This window comes from Sorex fumeus, unplaced genomic scaffold, assembly GCF_029834395.1.
Source record: "Sorex fumeus unplaced genomic scaffold, SorFum_2.1 ptg000098l, whole genome shotgun sequence".
In the NCBI taxonomy this organism is placed as follows: Eukaryota; Metazoa; Chordata; class Mammalia; order Eulipotyphla; family Soricidae; genus Sorex; species Sorex fumeus.
Window position 1 is genome coordinate 60463444 of NW_026606155.1, and position 21837 is coordinate 60485280.

The following is a 21837-nucleotide window of genomic DNA, read 5'->3' on the forward strand; positions in this document are numbered from 1 at the left end:
GCATGTGGCTGCAAGCTCCCGTGTTCCCGTGACATATTCAATATGCCAAACACAGTGAACAGTTTTTTCCCTAGGCTGCATATTGTATGTCAGTTTTTTGGGTTTTTGTTTTCTTTTTGGCTATTTGTATTAGGCACCATTTGTAGAAGTTTCTCTGCTCAGGTTCTTGTCCCAGACTCCCACCAGAAAATGGTCTGTGAAAGATTGAAATTTTTAGTATTTGTCCTGTCCCTGCTCAACTCTGATAAAAGTGCAGAAACAAGGCACGTGGCTTTTCTTTAAAATGTAAGATCCTAAAATGTCTGTTCAATCCCCAGGACCCCAAAAGGTCTCTAACAACAAAGAGAAATAACCCTTAAAGAGCACCTTCAAGTTGGAGGAGTAATACTCCCCTAAACCCCATTTCACATCTGGTTTCCCCACTTCCACACCCATACACGTTTGGGTTTTTTGTTTTGTGATTTTTTTTTCCCCTTTTTGGGTCACACCCGGCTATGCACAGGAGTTACTCCTGGCTCTGCACTCAGGAATTACTCCTGGCGGTGCTCAGGGGCCCATATGGGATGCTAGGAATCAAACCCGGGTCGGCCGCGTGCAAAGCAAATGCCCTACCCACTGTGCTATCGCTCCAGCCCCCTTCCCCCCCTCCATACACGCATTTTCATGTACTAGCTGTGAGCCCGGGCAGCGTACTTTTGTCTTTCCTAAAACAGAAAGACCAGTAAAAACTAAAAAATAATCTCTCATCAATGCTTATTTTTTGTTTGTGCCATATCTGTAATGTCGAGCTTATTCCCGGCTCTACACTCAAGAGATTGCTCCTGGTGGTGCTCAAGGGATGCTGGGATAGAACCAGAGTCGGGCCCCTTCCTCGCTGTACTATCTTGCTGGAATCCTCATCAAAACATGCTTCAATTACCTTCTTTCTCTTCGTTTTTGTATTCTCTACTTTCCACTGACCTTCATTGCCATAATTTTGCAGTGACCAGAGGTTTGCACATTTGCCTGTGGAACCCAGTTTTACTCGCTGGGGCTTATTGTACTTTTAGTTGAGGCTCATGTGATCTCCTTATGGTGTTGCCAGGGGGTCACTACAGGGCTCACACATTGTCACATGTTCTGGGCAGAGATCTCATTTCCTGAAAGTGGTACTCGCACATCACATTAGTAGCTGTTGTTTGCCAGGGTTGCACTGTATGTGTGGTGCTCACATAGACCTGGAGTGACCTGGCTGGAAATTGCTTGCATTTCGGAATAGGGGTGGGAAAGATTTGACTTATTCCTCCAGGTGTTCCAGTTAGTTAGCTTTTGCTTGAGCCCCTGGATGAGAAAACCACAGTGCCCAGGGAGAGTTCCACCAGTTCACATCACCAGCCTTCCATCTTACAGTCCTTCAATCCCTTCTAAAATGGCAAGTCAAGGAGAAGGAAGCACTTCAAAAGTATTTCCACATTCCTATCCCTTCATTCTCCCCCCCTCTGGTTCAAGGTTATAGGAAGACAAAACTTACTTTTGTCCTTTCAGGATCCCTAGGATGATCTAAAATTAAGTAGGCATAAAAGATGACTGGGCTGGGGCAATAGTACAGCGAGTGGGTAAGGTGCTTACTTTGCCCGTTGCCAACCTGGGTTCAATTCAGGGCATCCCATATGATCCCTTGAGCATTACTAGAGTGGTTCCTGACTGCAGAGCTAGGAGCAACTCCTGAGCATTGCCAGATGTTCTACCCCTCTCTCTCCAAGAAAAATCCTAAATTAGGAGCAGCAGTGGGGGGAGAGATCTCCCAAATGATACTCAAGAGGCTGAGGGCGTGCCCTCTTATCATTTTTTTCTTTTTTTCCTTTTTGAGTAACACTCGGCAATGCACAGGGGTTACTCCTGGCTCTGCACTCAAGAATTACTCCTGGCAGTGCTGAGGGGACCATATGGGATGCTGGGAATCGAACCCAAGTTGGCCGCGTGCAAGGCAAACCTCCTACCCTCTGTGCTATCGCTTCAGGCCCTTTCTTAACATTCTTAATCAACCAGACAGGTGAAGATAGAAACCAGAGTCAGCTGCTTATGAGGCAAATACATTTTTGTTAGCTTTTTATTTTTTGGTTCACACCCAGTGGTGCTCAGGGCTTACTATAACCTGGCTCTGCACTAACAGATCACTCCTGAAAGGTGCAGGGGACCTTATGGGATGCCAGAGATCAAACCCAGGGCAGCTGTATGCAAGGCAAACACCCGATCTTCCTTACTACTGCTCCAGGCCCAGTACTCAGTCACTTGGCCCAACATAATACAGATGAGTATAATTCAATCAACTTAATCAATGGCTGAATAAATAACAGTACTCCTACATTATAAATTTTTTAATTAAAGAAAGTAAAGTAATTAAAAAAAACAAAACAGATGAGCATAAGGTTAGGTATATGAATGCCCATAGGTTAAAAAAAAAGACCCAGAGATGTGGCTAAGTGGTCTTCACTGAGCTCAGAGTTTTTTGTTCTTGAAGAATGGGATTTATTTTGTGTGTGAGAGTCCTGAGGATGGAGGGTGAGAGGCCTGGTGTCAGCCCAGGCATGCTGAGGTTAGTCTTCACTCTGTGCTCAGGAGTAACCCCTGGCAGTGCTCAAGGGGTTAGCCTGAATTGGCTGCTTCCAGGGCCCAGCTGTATCTCCTGTTATTACCTCTCTGGCCCTGAGAATAGTACTTAGACACCAAAAGCTGGTGCTTGTGTTTACTGATACTGATGTTCAGATAACCAATTTCATTCAATGGATGCAGTGTCCATTCTTAACCATTATCTTGATGCCCTCCACCTCCCGCCCCCCCTTGGGAACTCTTTCAGGTTGGTTCTACCTAATTTGCTTACTTCACATGGATTTCAATCATTGTCTGTTATTTCTTCCTTTTTAAATTTGTTGCTCCAGTGTCAGAGGGATAGTACAGCGGGGAAACGGTTTGCCTTGTATGCGGTCATCCCTGGTTTGATTCCCGACATCCCATATGTCGGGATGACTCAGACCACTGCACTCAAGAATTACTCCTGGTATACGTGTGATGGAAAAGCCAGCAGTTACCCCTGAGCATCCTCAGGTGTGACCCAAAAAGAAAAGAAAATAATAATAATTATAATAATAATAATAATAATAAATGTGTTGCTCCACCCCGTGTGGAAGCTGTTGAGTCTGTCCCTGTGTTGTTGCCGATCAAATCTCGGGCTTGATCAGAGCCAGGCACTCCAGCTTGTCCCTCCCTGTTTCTGGTCCTTCCACCACTTGTCCTCACTCAAGCCTGCCAGCCTCGCTCTCAGAGTCAATGGCAATAATGTCTTTGCCAGGTTTTCGATTCATTGAAGAGAAGTTCCAGTAAGCCAGAACAAAAGAAGCTGAAAAACAAGTGAGACCCACCCGTCGCTAGGTCTTTCAACCTCAGGGTAGGACCACGGGGCGCCCGGAAATCCGGACGCCCAAGCAGACCCCTCTCACCCACACGACAGAGGTGGGTCAGGAGGCAGCTGTAGTCCGATGCCCAAGGGAGGGCGTGTCGTATGCAGATGAGCACTGGCGCAGAGGCCTCTGGTCCTGCCCCGTGGGCGCCCACGCAACCTGGACCGGGAAGTCAAGTGCTGATTCCCTGTGGGGAGAGATCGGGGCGAGGGTCTTGAGTGTCGGGGCGTGCGGAGAGCACGTGGGCCGAGCGGGCGTGTGTGAAGAGGGAGGTGGCGTCTGGGGTGGCGTGTGCGGGGTTGGCGGCAACTCATACTTACCTGGCAGGGGAGATACCATGATCACGTAGGTGGTTTTCCCAGGGTGAGGCCCATCCATTGCACTTGGGATGTGCTGACCCCTGCGATTTCCCCAAATGTGGGAAACTCGACTGCATAATTTGTGGTAGTGGGGGACTGCGTTCGCGCTCTCCCCTGACTTAATAGTTACAAAGAAAGTTCTTTTGGTGTCCTTTTGTTGTCTGCCCTGTGAGGTTCAAATTTTGGTTGTAGTGCCTACCAGGATAGGTCTACTGCAACACACACCTGCAAGTCCTGGTACTTTCAAGCTCTTAGGGTATTAGCAAACTATTCCACAACATGTGGATTTTGGGCAATACCCAGAGTAGTTTACTACTGACTCTGCTCAGCTATATCAATCCTGGCAAAGCTCAAGAGGACCATATCGGGTGCTGTGTGTGTATGCAGCTGAGGTCACATGCAAGGCAAGCCTGCTACCTCCTGTCCCAGGGATGCGTGTTTCCACCCCCACCCCCCCCCACCCCCCCCCCCCCCGCCCCATTCCTTTTTTTCTTTGATAGAGTATGCTATTCAAGAGACGATCAGAGTTTATTCCTGACTGAGTGCTCAGGGTTTACTCCTGGTGGAACTTGGGGTTTCATATGGGTTGTCATGGATTGAATCCAGGTCAGCAGCGAGCAAGGCAAGTGCTCAACCCACTTTACTATGACTCTGGCTCCTGTATTTGTAGTTTTTGGTTTTTTTGCATCATATCTGTGCGCAGGTGCCCAGGGCTTACCTGTGCTCAGGGATCTCTCCTAGCAGTGCTCTGAGGAAGATACAGGGTGACCCGGGTTGAACCCAGGTCCCCTCTGTGCAAGGCCAGCCCCCTGCCCATTCTGTTCTCTCCCACCCGTGGATTGTAAATTCATCATCATATTGATATGGCCAATAAGATACCTTAACATCAGTTGTTGCACAACGCTTGTCTTATTTTTTGGACTAATGGCCTCGCAGTAGGATTACTCCAGCAGTGCCCGGGACCGCTCAGGGTCAGGAGGCTATGGAGTGCCAATGGATCCAAACCTGGACTCCTGGCTGTACCACACTCTCCCACCCACCCCCCCCCCCCGCCTACAGTTCGTTAAATTGAAGGGTGGGGTGTTGGTGGGTCACAATTAGCAGGGCCCCTTTTATCGTTTTTATGAAAGGGGCCATAACGATGACGCCAGAGTCCCAGGCAAAAAAAGCACGACTGACAACATCTGCTCAGCTGTGGGACTTGTGGGGGCGGCGCGGTAAAGCGGGAGCCCTGGGATAGTGCCGCGTGTTCCGTGGAGAAAGAGCCCAGGGGCCTTCCCCGACCGCCACGCACTCGCTGCTTTGAGACGCCCGGGCCGGCAAGCCTTTCCCGGTTCTGCCTTGTGTGAGTGAGGCTGCTGCCAGACCACAGGAGGGGCTGCTGCCCGCAGGATGGTGCCCCAGCCTGGTGACTAAAGCCTGTCGATCCAGGCTCAGGCTGTCATCCCTGGCTTGTTAAACCCGTACAGGGCTCAGGATACCACCCCAGCTCCTAACTGTTCGCTGACCTTCGAGGGCTGACGCGGGTGTGGGGATAGGATGGTCCCCACCTCTGGACAGAGTCTGCATACACACCCTGAGACCCGCCCCGACCTGTGTACCCAACATTTTTGGCGCTTCGCTGCCCACAGGGCGTCCGGAGGGAGAATTGCTGACAGCTGACAGCTGTGGCTGCGGCGCTGTTCCGGTGCTGGGTCCCTCCCTTTCTGTAGGCTGGGTGCAGCCCAGAATAACCATAGAGCCCTAAGAGGTCAGTGGAGGGCTTCGGGAAGTGCGGGTCATTGGGGGCAGGGGAGGCTTTGTGGAGTAAAAAAAAAAAATCTTGATTTCCCCGGAAAGGTGCACCCCCTATGCACTTTCCAGGGGATCTAGTGCCAACCGCTAACTACCTGCTGATTTTAAGGGGTTTTTTTGTTTTATTTTGTTTGTTTTGTTTTATTTGCTTTTTGGTTACACTGGGCGATGCTCAGGGGTTACTCCTGGCTTTGCACTCAGGAATTACTCCTGGCGGTGCTCGGAGGACCGTATGGGATGCTGGAGATCAATCCCGAGTCAGCCACGTGCAAGGCAAACAGCCCTACCCGCTGTATTATTGCTCCGGCCCTTTCAGTGTTTTCAATAGAAAATCACGCTGTCCTTGATGTTGTCCTTGTCGGCTCAATGCCGGAATGATTTGGGGCACAGGCAGAGAGCGGCTGGGATGGTGTTCTGAGTCAGCCACCCAAACTCTCCAAGCCCTCGGGTTCACATCCTCCTCATCCCTCCGCGGTCTCGGGCTTGCCAACCCGGCGGCCCAAACCTCTCTTGCAGAATCGAGGTTTACGGTTCATTGAAGAGGAGTTCCAGTAAGCCAGAACAAAAAGGGCTGAGAAACAAGTGAGACCAAAGCTGAATGCTGACCCACCCATCCGTAGGTCGTTCAACCTCAGGGTAGGACAACGGGGCGTCCCGAGATCCGGGTCGGACCCACTCCGGGCGCCCAACGGCCCCCTCTCACCCACAAGACAGGGGCGGGTCAGGAGGCACCTGTAGGATTCCCAGTCTTCAAAGACTGCAAGTCCGATGTCCACGGGAGGGCGTGTCGTATGCAGATGAGCGCTGGCGCAGAGGCCCCTGGTCCTGCCCTGCCCCGTGGGCGCCCGCGCGACCTGGACCGGGAAGTCAAGTGCTGATTCCCTGTGGGAAGAGATCGGGGCGAGGGTCTTGAGTGTCGGGGCGTGCGGAGGGCACGTGGGCCGAGCGGGCGTGTGTGAAGGGGGAGGTGGCGTCGGGGGTGGCGTGTGCGGGGTTGGCGACAACTCATACTTACCTGGCAGGGGAGATACCATGATCACGTAGGTGGTTTTCCCAGGGTGAGGCCCATCCATTGCACTTGGGATGTGCTGACCCCTGCGATTTCCCCAAATGTGGGAAACTCGACTGCATAATTTGTGGTAGTGGGGGACTGCGTTCGCGCTCTCCCCTGGTTAGGTTTTGGTCTGAAAAACAGTTTTGAGAACTGTTAGTTTTGTTGACAAGTATCTTAGTTTTGAGCCGAGGGATCTCTTCTCTTTCACTGCTTTTTGTGAATAGGGGTTTGCACTACGCGATGTACTGCATGTAGAAATTACTCTTGGGGATTCATTGAAATTAAGCCTGAGCTCTTACCTCTAGGGGGACCACTGGAACTGAACCCATGCCTGCCCTACGTAGTAAGGCAAACTCCCTACCCCACTGTTTGCTCAAGTCCCTTTTTCTTCATTTCTAAATTTGTTGCTGTGTGGGGGCTTTTTTTTTTTTTTTTTGCTTCTTGAGTCATACCCAGCAATGCACAGGGGTTACTCCTGCCACAGTATAAAGGAATTACCCCTAAAGGTGGGTGCTCAGGGGACCATATGATATGCTGGGAATCAAACCCAGGCATGCAGGGAATCAAACCCATCTGCTGATTGTGCTATGGCTCCAGCCCCCTGTGTGGGGACTGTTGTAGCCCAGACCTGAGAAGATCCAGTGAGCAAAAAGGTCAAGACAGTCTACAGAATATAACAAGAAGGAAACCAATTCCATCATAAAATGGGGCGATGAAATGAACAGAAACTTTCTCAAAGAAGAAATCTGAATGGCCAAAAGGCACATAAAAAAAGCTCTTCATCACTCATCATCAGGGAGATGCAGATCAAAACAACAGTGAGATATCATCTCACACCATAGAGACTAGTCTGTACACATCCAAAAGAACAACATCCAAAAGAACAAAAGCAAGGAACTCTCCTTAACAGCTGGTGGGAATGCCAACTGGTCCAGCCCTTTTGGAAAACAATCTGGATGTTTCTCAAAAAAAAACTAGAAATTGAGCTCCCATTTGACCCAGCAATATTACTTCTAGGAATATATCCCAGAGATGCAAAAAAGTAATGTATAAATGATATCTGCACTTGTATATTTATTGCAGCACTGTTTACGATAGGCAGAATCTGGCGGGGGAGGAGGGGGAAGAGTGCCTGGCAACTGATGACTGGTTAAAGAAACTTTGATATATCTACACAATGGAATATTATGCAACTGTTAGAAAAGATGCAACCATGAAATTTGCATATTAGTGGATGGACATGGAGTGAGTCAGAAAGAGAGGGACAAACATAGAATGCACTCTCATTAGTGGAATAAAAAGTAACATAATAAGAGACTAACACCTAAGGAGAGTAGAGATAAGGGCCAGGAGCATCACTCCACTGTTTGGAAGCCGGTCACATATGCTGGGGGAAAGGCAGATGGGATGTAGAAGGGACCACTAGGTAAAAGATGGAGGGATCACTCAGGATGGTAGATGCGTGCTGAAAATAGACTATGGACCAAACATGACAGCCGCTTATGGTTTGCAGCATAAATACTGCAAACCATAACACCCAAAAGGAGAAAGAGAGAGTAAGAGGGAATGTGTCTGCCACAGAGGCAGGAGGTGGGAAGGGGTGGGAGTGGCAGGACAAGTACTGGGAACACTGGTGGTAAAGAATGGGCACTGGTGGAGGGATGGGTACTGAACATTGTTTGACTGAAACATAATAATGAAACTTTGTAACTGTAACTCATGGTGATTAAAAAAGAGAGAAAAGGAAGAAAAAAGGTCAAGAAAAGGAGTTTTTGGGGCTGAAGCAGGTAGGGCAATTGTCTTGCACACAGGCTACCTGGATTCAAAGCCTGGCATCCCAGATGGTCCCCGTAGCACTGCCAGGAGTAATTCCTGAGTGCAGAACCAGGAGTAACCCATGAGTACCACCAGGTGTGACCCAAAAGGAATTTCAAAGAAGACCATCCCAACTACCCCCCTTGGCAGCTCACCCTAGTAACCTTCTCTTACCCAGCCAGAAAGCTTTATGTACAGCATCTTGGGGAAAACCCTGTAAAAGTCAACTTGAACAAAGGAAGGACGCAGCATATGCTGCCCCAAGTCATTGTGCTGCTTGTACCCATGTGGTCGAGCTCATGTGTCAGCTGCAAGTCCCCTCATGAGATCCGTACTGGGGCTCTCTCAGTCTCTGGAGAAGCTCACGTTCTCTTGAGTGCTTTTCTCTTTACCTCCTCCTCCCCTTCCTCAAAAAATTCCAAATAAAAAAATCTGTTTTTAGGGGCTGGAGCGATAGCACAGTGAGTAAGGCGTTTGCCTTGCATGCAGCCAACATGGCCGACCTAGTTTCGATTCCCAGCATCCCATATGGTCCCCCAAGCACCGCCAGGAGCAATTCCTGAGTGCATGATCCAGGAGTAACCCCTGAGCATCACCGAGTGTGACCCAAAAAGCAAAAAAAAAAAAATCTGTTTTTACTTCACTGCTCATCTACTCCTGAGACTCTTCTGTGAGATAGGACAAAGAGCTGGAAGCTCTGAGTAAGACCTAGGACTGACTTTTCCTGTAAAGAGCAATTCTTTGCTCCAGCCTGAGTCCACAGCTTCCTGAGGAATAGGGTGGTGAGGATTAAATGCTGTGCCTAGAACAACAAGTGGGTATCAGGTGTGGTTTGAAGGCCACTTTGTGGAGCTGGCAGAACTCAAGGTCCATGCAACATAGGGAGGGGCTCATCACAGGTTTTATCAGTCCTAGCCTTCCCAGCCTGTCCCGCGGTGGAAGAGGCATATTGAGAGAGAGTAGGCCATTTCCTCTCCTTGCCACTAAATCTGGAACTGAGTGACTCCTGAGCATCTCGCTCACCCGTGGGTGCCTAGCAACTTCACATCCAGTGAGATGTTCAGGAGTTACTCATTTCCAGAGTTGCTCAGGGGTCACTGTGCTGCTGGGGATCAAACTGGCGGCTTGATTGATTAGAGCCAAGCCCTCTCATGCTCAGATTGGTGTGGGGTTGTGATCAAAAAACCACCAGAGGGGCTGGACTGATAGCACAGCAGGGAGGATGTTTGCCTTGCACACGGCCATACTGGGTTCAGTTCCCAGCATCCCATATGGTCCCCTTGAGCACCACCAGGAGCCAGGACTAATTCTGAGTGCAGAGCCAGGAGTAACCCCTGTGCATAGCTGGGTGTGACCCAAAAAGCAAAACAAAAGCAAAAAAAAAAAAAACACACCAGAGACCAAAGCATAGAATTTGGAGGAGTCTTTATTGACACCAGCTGCTGGGCTGTTCTGCTAGGCAAGAGCCTCACAGCAGAAGCACTGGCCTTTTATTAGGAAAAACCTCGTCCTGGTGCCCTGAGCACTTGCATCAGTGGATCCCCATGCTGGCGTTTGGTAAGTTCACAAAAGTCCATCAAAGCAAGCATTGTTACAGAAGTCAGAAAAGACAAGGCACTAATACCAGGAGTACATTAAACAATCTTTAACCATATTCCTTTAGGTTCTAGCCCATTGTTCCTTTTTGCAATCCATGACTGACTTTTGGGCCCTTGTGGAAAGTTCAGAGTACTTAGGGAATGACACAATTAAATCACTGTAGCACTGTAGCACTGTCCTCCCATTGTTCATCGATTTTGCTTGAGCAGGCACCAGTAACATTTCACAACAAATTGTGAGACTTGTTACTGTTTTTGGCATATCTAATATGTCACAGGTAGCTTGCCAGACTTTGCCGTGCGGGCGCGATACTCTCTGTAGCTTCCCGGGCTCTCTGAGAAGGTAGGAGAAATCGAACTCAGGTCAACCGGGTGCAAGGCAAACGCCCTACCTACTGTGCTATTGATCCAGCCCAACATAATTAAGTCAACTAAAAATAAACTAAAGGTACTCAGCCAAGCTGAGAGCTCAAAAGGCCGCTCCTCAATGTTCCATATCCAGAGGGCCTTGGGCCAAAGCTGGACCCTGAGAAGATGAAATGGAAGATGCGAAAGGACGTGGAATCCTCCATACGGAATTTCCTCATCTATGTGGCCCTGCTGTGAGTCACTCCTTTTGATGTCGGTGGGCCCCACTCATGTGAAATGGGGAGGAGAAAGACAGTTACTTTCTCCCTATCCGCCTCTGCCACCCGGGACCCAGGGTTACTGGGTTCTTGTCTAGCCTCGCAGAAAGAAATTTCAGAAGTAGACGAGCAGTGAAATGACACAGTATTTGGAGGTTTTGAAGGGAAAGGGAGAGAGAAAGTGGGAGAGAGTGGAGAGTAATGTGCTCAAGAGAGTACCCGGGCTTCTCCAAGGGTGGAGAGAGCCCCTACATACATCCCAGCATTAGGCATGAAGACATGAAAGTACACATCGCAAGAAGGGAGATGCAGGCAACACGCGTGCTCAGCCACCGCATGTGCTTGGCCACATAGGCCGAAAGAAGTAGCACATAGGCTCAGACAGCATATGCATAAGCTTCCATTTGATGTAGGCAGGTAGATAGGGAAAGGCTCTCTGCAATGAAACAAAGTCTCATAGAAGAAGAATTCTAGGACCAACACACCCTGTGGAGACAGAGAATAAGGACTTGATAAGACCATCCCCAGACCCTGAAGATATGGGCCTCCTCCCCATGAAATTCCTCCTTTCCGAGAACCCCCCTTTCAATCCGGTTGACTCCAGCGACCCAGCCCCAAGGAGATTCCAGGACATTCCAAGTCAGATGATTCTCGAACCCCCTTTCAATCCGGTTGACTCCAGCGACTCAGCCCCAAGGAGATTCCAGGACATTGAGTCAGAAGGATCTATAAGAACCAGCTCGAGAGCCCACTTGGCGCTCTCTCCATCCTCGGAGAAGCCCGCGTTCCCTCTGGACGTGTTTCTCTCTCTCTCTCTCTCTCTCTCTCTCTCTCTCTCTCTCTGCTTATCCCTTTCTCTCCCTCTCCAAAAGCCTCCAAATAAAACCTGTTACTTCACTGCTCGTCTACTCCTGAAATTCTTTTCTGCGAGCGAGACAAGAACCCCAGAAACCTCGGGTAAGGCTTGGGACTGGTCTCTCCTTTCCTGCGAAGAGCAAATTCTCGCCCCAGCTTGAGTCCGTGGCTCCCCGAGCAATCGGGTGGCGGGGATTAACTCCCGTGCTGAGAAGATCAAGCGGACTTCAGGTGTGGCTTGACGGCCACCTCGTGGGGCTGGCGGGGCTCAGGCCCGTGCCGAGCAGGTGCTCACTGCAGACTTTACCGGTCCTAGCCTACCCAGGGTTCCGGGTGGCAGAGGCGGGTGAGGAGAAAGTGGCTGTCTTTCTCCTCCCCACTTCACATAAGTCACCCGTGGGGCCCACCGACATCACTTTGTTCAAGGTGACCTTTATAGAATTTCTCCAAACTGCCCCCATGTGGGGCTTCTACCTAGGTAAGAGTGCATTGCTAGGGAGGTTACCAAGGGGGTTGGGAGTGTTGATGGTCTTCTTTGAAATTCCTTTCCTGACTTTTGTTTCTGCAGGAGCTTCTGTTGGAGGGGGTTGGTCCAGCCTCCTTAGCACCAGCTCTCCATGAGGTCAGGGCTATTACTTCCCAGGAGATTTACTGCCATTGCCTTGGGAAGGGACCTTCCCTATCTGCCTGCCTACATTACTTTTATCTTGAAGAAGCTGAACAGCATATGAAGGCTGGTCATCACATGAGAATGCAGGATATGAAGAACCTGATTACAGTTTCTCCTGTCTGTAAATGAGTAGGCCCCGAAAGATATGAGGCTCTTTGAACAGACCTGAAAATCCTACTTGTTAAGAAACGAGTTTGACTTTGGTGACTGACCTTCATAGCTGAAACAAAACTATTTGGAACATATGAAAAATATTTTGCGGTCCTAGAACTCTTCATGCCTGTGAGACTTAGTCTCTGTCAATGTTGCTATAATGGTAAATAATGGTAAATGGCTGTGAGTTTAAAAACGCATGGGCACGTGCATTTGGTAGCTGAGACTCCTTCCCCTGGCCTGCCCACAGCGAGGGATGGATGAAGGATGGGGGAATGGGGAAACAGAGGAACAGGGCCCCAGGCTGTTTGGTAATCAGGGACTGTTTATTTCACTCTCTTCTCTTTCTCTGCTCACAGCTTCATTGTCCTGCTTCTCTCTTACAGTGTAGTTATTTCTTCCACATCGTAGTTAGATCTCTCTCTCCCCTACAACAGCGTAGTTATTTCTCCTCTTCCCTGTTAGAGTGTCATTGTTTTCCTATTTACAGCATCGTTATTTCCCCTTTTCCCCAGCATAGCTAGATCTCCCCCCTCCCCCTTACAGCATAGTTATTAAAAATCATGAAGGGTGGGGGTACACATAGATGTGGTTGAACATTGTCATAACAACAACCAGATGTAGAGCCCCTCCTTCTAGGAGATTAACTCAAGGACAAAATCTCATCTGGGGGTTCAGCACTCTAGATTTCTAGGAGATCCGTTCAAGGGTGGGATTCCATCTACGGCATATTGCTTTCTTCGTTGCTCAGCTAGTTAGTAATTCATTTAAACAATCATAGTAAATTTATTTCTTACTAATATTTCTAGTCTATACGAACACCGTAAGAGATATATTATTACAGTTTGGCTCCTCCTGAGGATATCTCACTGTATGTCCCAGACCACAATCCTCAGGCCAGGTTAGTCTTTCCCTAACCCCAGTAGGGACCTTATTCAGTTACTTCTTTTTGGGTTGTGATAGAGTTTGTTCCATGACCAGGCTTTTAACTTATTATACTTATTATGGCACTTAGCTTGTCCTTTTTCATGCCAGGGTAGCTTTAAGCTTGCCCTAGGTCTGTCCTTGTCCCTTGCTGGGACACTCCTTTTGGAGGTATTACGAAGTAAGGGCAACTGAGGTGTCAGTCAGGTAAATATGGATGGATGCCTATGAGTAAATATTATTCAGAATCAATTAACTCCAGTGTTATAAAAGCATGGGCTGGAGCGATAGCACAGCGGTAGGGCGTTTGCCTTGCACGCAGCTAAAATGTCCGACCCGAGTTCGATTCCTCCACCCCTCTTGGAGAGCCTGGCAAGATACTGAGAGTATCTCGCCTGCACGGCAAAGCCTGGCAAACTCCCCGTGACATATTCGATATGCCAAACACAGTAACAAGTGTCACAATGGAGACGTTACTGGGCCTGCTCGAGCAAATCAATGAAAAACAGGAGGACCGTGACCGTGACCGTTATAAAAGCATGGGTTGGAGTGATAGCACACCGGGTAGGGTGTTTGCCTTGTACCCGGCCAACCTGGCTGACCCAGGTTCAAATACTCTGCCCCTCTTGGAGAACCCAGCAAGCTACCGAGAGTATCTCGCCCACACGGCAAAGCCTGACAAGCTACCTGTGACATATGTGATATGCCAAACACAATAACAAGCGTCACGATGGGGACGTTATTAGGCCCGCTCGAGAAAATCGATGAACAATGGGAGGACAGTGACAGTTTCAGTTACTAAAACATAGCATCAACTGTCTTCCTGTGTCTATACAAAAAGGACATTGCTCTAAAGTAAACGATGCAAAGGACATAAGGGAAAGAGAAAAGCAATATTTCACTTACAAGTACAGAGTCCAGAGTTCTTAGAAGGATCCGACCTTACAAGTCACAGAGTCTGATTTGGGGATATAGGTGATTAAAGATAGGGGAAGCAGAGCACAGAGAAGTTAAAGATAAACACAGAGGAATGGGAGTGCCTCAGGAGCACTGTGATGGGTGTAACCCAATAAACCCAAGCTCTCTGCCTCAAGGGAGAAAGGACAAACAAATGTTATCCTACAAATGGCAAATTCCATTTCCTAGCTAGTATCAGTTATCAGGGAAATATGTCTGCCATGGCACTGTCTTGTTATTTCTGGACCCCTTTTTACTTCTGTCTGTTGAAGAGTTTCTTAAAACTAGTTGTTTTATGGAAGCCAGCACACAACCATGATGATATTTAAAGCACCGGACCTTTAGTCTGTATTTTTAACAAATGTATAAACTAACACAAGAAATAAAAACAAGGGGTTGGAGTGATAGCACAGCAGGTAGGGCGTTTGCCTTGCATGCGGCCGACCGGGTTCGATTCCCAGCATCCCATACGGTCCCCGGAGCACCACCAGGAGTAATTCCTGAATGCATGTGTTAGGGTGCGGATCAAAATCTCCCTTTAACGACAAAGAGACTCAAGAGACTGCAAACAGCAAGCAGGGTTTATTGTAAGACTGGTTAGCCAGGGTCCCACTGCCTACACAGACACGCAGGTCTGGCAGGTTGGGTAAAGACCCTGAGCTGCTCCAGAGGAGATCTTATATAGGCCTTCATCGACCGTTATAGCAGCGCCCGCGCATTTCATAGCCAATAGATTTGTAATAACCCATACTTTCCTGACCAATCCAATTAAGGGTACATCACTTCTTAGCCTATAGTTTAAAGATCAGCATTTTGCGTCAGTGCTTAGGAACTGACAGGTTTTTAGGGCAGTCCTGGGTCTTGCAACATGGGTCTTGTGAGAGACATCCGGTTATCTGGTCTGACCCCCCCACCCTTCGAGTACCTGTATCTGAATTCCTTGCTCAGGGGCAGAAAAAACAGTTATTTTGCAGTACAGGCTCCTGTAAAGCAGATCTGAAAAAGCTTTCTAGACCTGTTCCTTGAAAAAAAAAAAAAAAAAACAGTTATTTTGCAGTGCAGGTTCCTATTAAGCTAAGCTAAATTAATTCTGGTGGTGGTCCATTTTGGGCCTGTCCCTCACACATGAGCCAGGAGTAACCCCTGTGTATTGCGAAGTGTGACCCAAAAAGAAAAAAAAATTTAAAAAAATCTAAACTTCGTGTTCCTCCAATTCTTGTTTTGAAAGTCTCCTCTTTACAAGACCTTCTTCCCTAGCCCCTCTCTGGTTCTGGTCACCACGACAACCTGCCAATCTGACAGTCTAGATCTTTCTCCCTCTCAGCGTCAATGCCAATAATGCCTTTCCTAGATTCATTCAAGGCAAGTTCCAGATTAGCCAGAATAAAAAGGACTGAAAGCAAATGAGACGAAAGACGAGTGCTGATCTACCGTCGTTAGGACCTTCAACTTCAGGGCACCACAAGGCGCCCCGAGATCCAGGTCGCACCCACTCCCAACCACTTGTTGGGTGAGAGGGCACCCAGCCCTCTCACCCAACAAGACACAGGCGGGTAAGGAGGCAGCCTGTAGGGGTCCGAATCGGGAGGGCGTGTCGTATGCAGATGAGCGCTGGCGCAGAGGCCCCTGGTCCTGCCCCGTGGGCGCCCGCGCGACCTGGACCGGGACGTCAAGTGCTGATTCCCTGTGGGGAGAGATCGGGGCGAGGGTCTTGAGTGTCGGAGCGTGCGGAGGGCACGTGGGCCGAGGGGGCGTGTGTGAAGGGGGAGGTGGCGTCTGGGGTGGCGTGTGCGGGGTTGGCGGCAATTCATACTTACCTGGCAGGGGAGATACCATGATCACGTAGGTGGTTTCCCCAGGGTGAGGCCCATCCATTGCACTTGGGGTGTGCTGACCCCTGCGATTTCCCCAAATGTGGGAAACTCGACTGCATAATTTGTGGTAGTGGGGGACTGCGTTCGCGCTATCCCCTGGGATTTAAGGTGCAATGGTAGTTTTCTATAGTACACATAATTTTACCGCAATTGCCCGTAGGTTTTTAGGAGTGGTTTTGTTTTGAATTCTCAAGTTCGTTTTCACTCTGTAGCAGCATAATCAGCTCTGTGGCATTAATTTACTTTCTTCTCTTGATCAGAAGAAACACATTCTAAAGACACTGTTATTGTGAGGCTGTCTGGCACGCCCGGTACTCTATGATAGGGGTGGAGGAATCGAACCCCATTCAGCCGGACAGGCTGCGCGCAAGGCAAACGCCCTACCTTTAAATAAATCGAATTGTTGTTGTATTTATTTTTGCTTTTTGGGTCACACCCGGCAATGCACACGAATTACCCCTGTCTCACGAATTACCCCTCTGGCGGTGCTCTAAGGGGAACCATATGAGATGCTGAGAATCGAACCCGGGTCGGCTGCGTCCAAAACAAGCCCTACCCGCTCGCTCTATCCCCAAAGTATTTTATTGCATTTAAATTTGATATTTAAAATCTAAATTAAAAATTAGAAAATATATATTTTAAAAATGCGAAGGGGCTGGAGCACAGCAGGTAGGGCGTTTGCCTTGCACGCTGTCGACCCAGGTTCGATTTCCTGATTGAGCACCGCCAGGGGTGAATTCCCGAGTGCATTGCCAGGTGAGACACAAAAAGAAAAAAAAAAAATAGGGTTTACCTAGAGGCGATTCGATTCCCAGCAACCCAACCCCATAGTAGTCCCCCTACTAATTTAGTCCCTCTGACTAATTCCTGAGTGCACGTGGGGACGATGACCACTTCCAAACTCTCGAGGCTTCCAAACCTGCTGGCCTTGGTAAACTTATAAGAATGAAACAAATGCAAAGACAAATCCCCCTTCTTTCAAGAAAGGAAGGGAACTGCTACCACAAAGACTCGCTAGAAAATTTGTGCCTCTTTGCACATATCCTGTTGTTAGAACCAAAACCAGGGGAGAGCGCGAACGCAGTCCCCCACTACCACAAATTATGCAGTCGAGTTTCCCACATTTGGGGAAATCGCAGGGGTCAGCACATCCCAAGTGCAATGGATGGGCCTCACCCTGGGAAAACCACCTACGTGATCATGGTATCTCCCCTGCCAGGTAAGTATGAGTTGTCGCCAACCCCGCACACGCCACCCCCGACGCCACCTCCCCCTTCACACACGCCCGCTCGGCCCACGTGCCCTCCGCACGCTCCGACACTCAAGACCCTCGCCCCGATCTCTCCCCACAGGGAATCAGCACTTGACGTCCCGGTCCAGGTCGCGCGGGCGCCCACGGGGCAGGACCAGGGGCCTCTGCGCCAGCGCTCATCTGCATACGACACGCCCTCCCGTGGACATCGGACTTGCAGTCTTTGAAGACTGGGAACCCTACAGGTGCCTCCTGACCCGCCCCTGTCTTGTGGGTGAGAGGGGGCCGTTGGGCGCCCGGAGTGGGTCCGACCCGGATCTCGGGACGCCCCGTTGTCCTACCCTGAGGTTGAACGACCTACGGATGGGTGGGTCAGCATTCAGCTTTGGTCTCACTTGTTTCTCAGCCCTTTTTGTTCTGGCTTACTGGAACTCCTCTTCAATGAACAGTAAACCTCGATTCTGCAAGAGAGGTTTGGGCCGCCGGGTTGGCAAGCCAGAGACCGCGGAGGGATGAGGAGGATGTGAACCCGAGGGCTTGGAGAGTTTGGGTGGCTGACTCAGAACACCATCCCAGCCGCTCTCTGCCTGTGCCCCAAATCATTCTGGCATTGAGCCGACAAGGACAACATCAAGGACAGCGTGATTTTCTATTGAAAACACTGAAAGTGCCGGAGCAATAATACAGCGGGTAGGGCTGTTTGCCTTGCACGTGGCTGACTCGGGATTGATCTCCAGCATCCCATATGGTCCTCCGAGCACCGCCAGGAGTAATTCCTGAGTGCAAAGCCAGGAGTAACCCCTGAGCATCGCCCAGTGTGACCAAAAACCAAACCAAACAAAACAAAAACCCTCTCTCTTAAAATCACGCAGGTAGTTAGCGGTTGACACTAGATCCCCTGGAAAGGTGCATAGGGGGTGCACCTTTCCAGGGAAATCAAGATTTTTTTTTTACTCCACAAAGCCTCCCCTGCCCCCAATGACCCGCACTTCCCGAAGCCCTCCACTGACCTCTTAGGGCTCTATGGTTATTCTGGGCTGCACCCAGCCTACAGAAAGGGAGGGACCCAGCACCGGAACAGCGCCGCAGCCACAGCTGTCAGCAATTCTCCCTCCGGACGCCCTGAGGGCAGTGAAGCGCCAAAAATGTTGGGTACACAGGTCGGGGGGGGGGTCTCAGGGTGTGTGCAGACTCTGTCCAGAGGTGGGGACCATCCTATCCCCACACCCGCGTCAGCCCTCGAAGGTCAGCGAACAGTTAGGAGCTGGGGTGGTATCCTGAGCCCTGTACGGGTTTAACAAGCCAGGGATGACAGCCTGAGCCTGGATCGACAGGCTTTAGTCACCAGGCTGGGGCACCATCCTGCGGGCAGCAGCCCCTCCTGTGGTCTGGCAGCAGCCTCACTCACACAAGGTAGAACCGGGAAAGGCTTGCCGGCCCGGGCGTCTCAAAGCAGCGAGTGCGTGGCGGTCGGGGAAGGCCCCTGGGCTCTTTCTCCACGGAACACGCGGCACTATCCCAGGGCTCCCGCTTTACCGCGCCGCCCCCACAAGTCCCACAGCTGAGCAGATGTTGTCAGTCGTGCTTTTTTTGCCTGGGACTCTGGCGTCATCGTTATGGCCCCTTTCATAAAAACGATAAAAGGGGCCCTGCTAGTTGTGACCCACCAACACCCCACCCTTCAATTTAAAAAACTGTAGGCGGGGGGTGGGTGGGAGAGTGTGGTACAGCCAGGAGCCCAGGTTTGGATCCATTGGCACTCCATAGCCTCCTGACCCTGAGCGGTCCCGGGCACTGCTGGAGTAATCCTCCTGCGAGGCATTAGTCCAAAAAATAAGACAAGCGTTGTGCAACAACTGATGTTAAGGTATCTTATTGGCCATATCAATATGATGATGAATTTACAATCCAGGGGTGGGAGAGAACAGAATGGGCAGGGTGCTGGCCTTGCACAGAGAGGACCTGGGTTCAACCGGGGTCACCCTGTATCTTCCTCAGAGCACTGCTAGGAGAGATCCCTGAGCACAGGTAAGCCCTGAGCACCTGTGCACAGATATGATGCAGGAAAACCAAACACTACAAATACAGGAGCCAGTGGGTTGAGCACTTGCCTTGCTCACTGCTGACCTGGATTCAATCCATGACACCCCATATGAAACCCCAAGTTCCACCAGGAGTAAACCCTGAGCACAGTCAGGAATAAACTCTGATCAGCTGCATACACACACAGCACCCGATATAGTCCTCCTGAGTTTTGCCAGGATTGATATAGCTGAGCAGAGTCAGTAGCAAACTACTCTGGGTATTGCCCAAAATCCACATGCCGAGGAATAACTTGCTGATACCCTAGCTTGAAGTTGCCAGGACTTGCACGTGTGTATTGCAGTAGGCTTATCCTGGTAGGCTCTACAACCAGAGTTTGAACCGAAAGAGTATCAGAGAACAAACAACGAAAAGACACCAAAAGAACTTTTTTTATAACTACTTAGCCAGGGGAGAGCGCGAACGCAGTCCCCAACTACCACAAATTATGCAGTCGAGTTTCCCACATTTGGGGAAATCGCAGGGGTCAGCACATCCCAAGTGCAATGGATGGGCCTCACCCTGGGAAAACCACCTACGTGATCATGGTAGCTCCCCTGCCAGGTAAGTATGAGTTGTCGCCAACCCCGCACACGCCACCTCCGACGCCACCTCCCTCTTCACACACGCCCGCTCGGCCCACGTGCCCTCCGCACGCTCCGACACTCAAGACCCTCGCCCCGATCTTTCCCCACAGGGAATGAGCACTTGACTTCCCGGTTCAGGTCGCGCGGGCGCCCACGGGGCAGGACCAGGAGCCTCTGCGCGCCAGCGCTCATCTGCATACCACACGCCCTCATGTGGACGTCGTACTTGCAGTCTTTGAAGACTCGGAACCCTAGAGCTGCCTCCTAGACCCACCTCTGGTCTGAAAGAGCTGGTCTGAAAGGGTTCTCATAACATCGGTATCAGTAAACACAAGAACCAGCTCTTGGGTGTCTACATACTAGTCTCAGGGCCAGAGAGATAATATAGGAGGTATAGCAGGGCCCTGGAAGTAGCCAATTTAGGCTAACCCCTTGAGCACTGCCAGGGGTGACTCCTGAGCACAGAGTGAAGACTAGCCTTGTCATGACTGGATCCTTGCAAGCTCCTCAGAACTTTCAGGGCTACACACAAAATAAATCCCATTCTCCAAGAAAAAAAAAAAAAACCTGAGCTCAAACCACTTAGCCAAATCATCTCTGGGTCTTTTTTAACTGATGGGCATTCATGTACATATCCTTATGCTCATCTGTCTTATGTTGGGCCAAGTGACTGAGTACTTGGGTTACAGTACTGGGACTTGGGCAGTAGTAAGGTGGGTCGTGTGTTTGCCTTGCATACAGCTGCCCTAGGTTTGATCTCTGTCATCCCATAGGTTCCCCTGCACCTTTCAGGAATGATCTGTGAGCACAGAGCCAGGTTATAGTAAGCTCTGAGCACCACTGGGTGTGAACCAAAACAAAAAGCTAACTAAAAAAAGTACTTGCCTCGTAAGCAGCTGACCCTGATCTACACCTGTCTGGTTGATTAAGAATGGCAAGAAGGAGGCTGGAGCGATAGCACAGTGGGTAGGGTGTCTGCCTTTCGTGTGCTCAACCGGGGTTTGATTTTTTTGATTGATATTTTGATTGATATTCTCAAGCACAAGTCATAATTCCTGAGTGCAACGCCAGGAGTAACCCCTGTGCATTGCCGGGTGTGACCCCCCCCTAAAAAAAAAGAATCGCAAGAAGATGCCCCTCGGCCTTTTGATTGATCATCATTTGATCATCATTTGGGAGATCTCTCCCCACTGCTGCCCCTAATTTAGGACTTTTTTTGGAGGGGGGAGGGTGGCACATCTGGCAATGCTCAGGGGTTACTCCTGGCTCTGCAGTCAGGAATCACTCCAGCAATGCTGGGGGGATCATATGGGATTCCCTGAATTGAACCCAGGTTGGCAACATGCAAGACAAGCACTTTGCCCACTCACTGTACTATTGCCCCAGCCCAGTCATCTTTTATGCCTATTTAATCTTAGATCCTCCTGGAGATCCTGAAAGGACAAAAGTAAGCTTCTGTCTCCGTATAAACTTGAATCAGAGGGGGAATGAAGGGGCAGGAATGTGGAAATACTTTTAAAGTGCTTCATTTGGGGCGGGAGGGATAGCACAGCAGGTAGGGAGTTTGCCTTGCACACGGCCAACCCAAGTTCGATTCCCAGCATCCCCTATGTTCCCCCCGAGCCCACTAGGAGTAATTCCTCAGTGCAGAGCCAGGAATAACCCCTGTGCATCGCCGGGTGTGACCCTCAAAAAGTAAAAAATAAATAAAGTGCTTTCTTCTTGACTTGCCACTTTCACGTTTTGTTAAAGTGAGAAGGGATTGAAGGACTGTAAGGTGGAAGGCTGGTGGTGTGAAGT

General features: G+C 49.8%; 5 non-coding genes across 5 annotated transcripts; 3 read left to right on the forward strand and 2 right to left on the reverse strand.

Moving 5' to 3' along the window:
• Positions 1-3749: 3749 nt before the first annotated feature.
• LOC130042272 (U1 spliceosomal RNA) lies at positions 3750-3913 on the forward strand. Its single transcript, XR_008795205.1, has one exon. It is a non-coding gene; the product is annotated as a U1 spliceosomal RNA (small nuclear RNA).
• A 2684-nt stretch (positions 3914-6597) lies between these two features.
• Positions 6598-6761, forward strand: LOC130042275 (U1 spliceosomal RNA). The gene has a single exon (XR_008795206.1). It is a non-coding gene; the product is annotated as a U1 spliceosomal RNA (small nuclear RNA).
• Positions 6762-16051: 9290 nt separating this feature from the next.
• Positions 16052-16215, forward strand: LOC130042279 (U1 spliceosomal RNA). Its single transcript, XR_008795209.1, has one exon. It is a non-coding gene; the product is annotated as a U1 spliceosomal RNA (small nuclear RNA).
• A 964-nt stretch (positions 16216-17179) lies between these two features.
• On the reverse strand, positions 17180-17343 carry LOC130042276 (U1 spliceosomal RNA). The gene has a single exon (XR_008795207.1). It is a non-coding gene; the product is annotated as a U1 spliceosomal RNA (small nuclear RNA).
• Positions 17344-19858: 2515 nt separating this feature from the next.
• On the reverse strand, positions 19859-20022 carry LOC130042280 (U1 spliceosomal RNA). The gene has a single exon (XR_008795210.1). It is a non-coding gene; the product is annotated as a U1 spliceosomal RNA (small nuclear RNA).
• Between the last annotated feature and the right edge of the window lie 1815 nt (positions 20023-21837).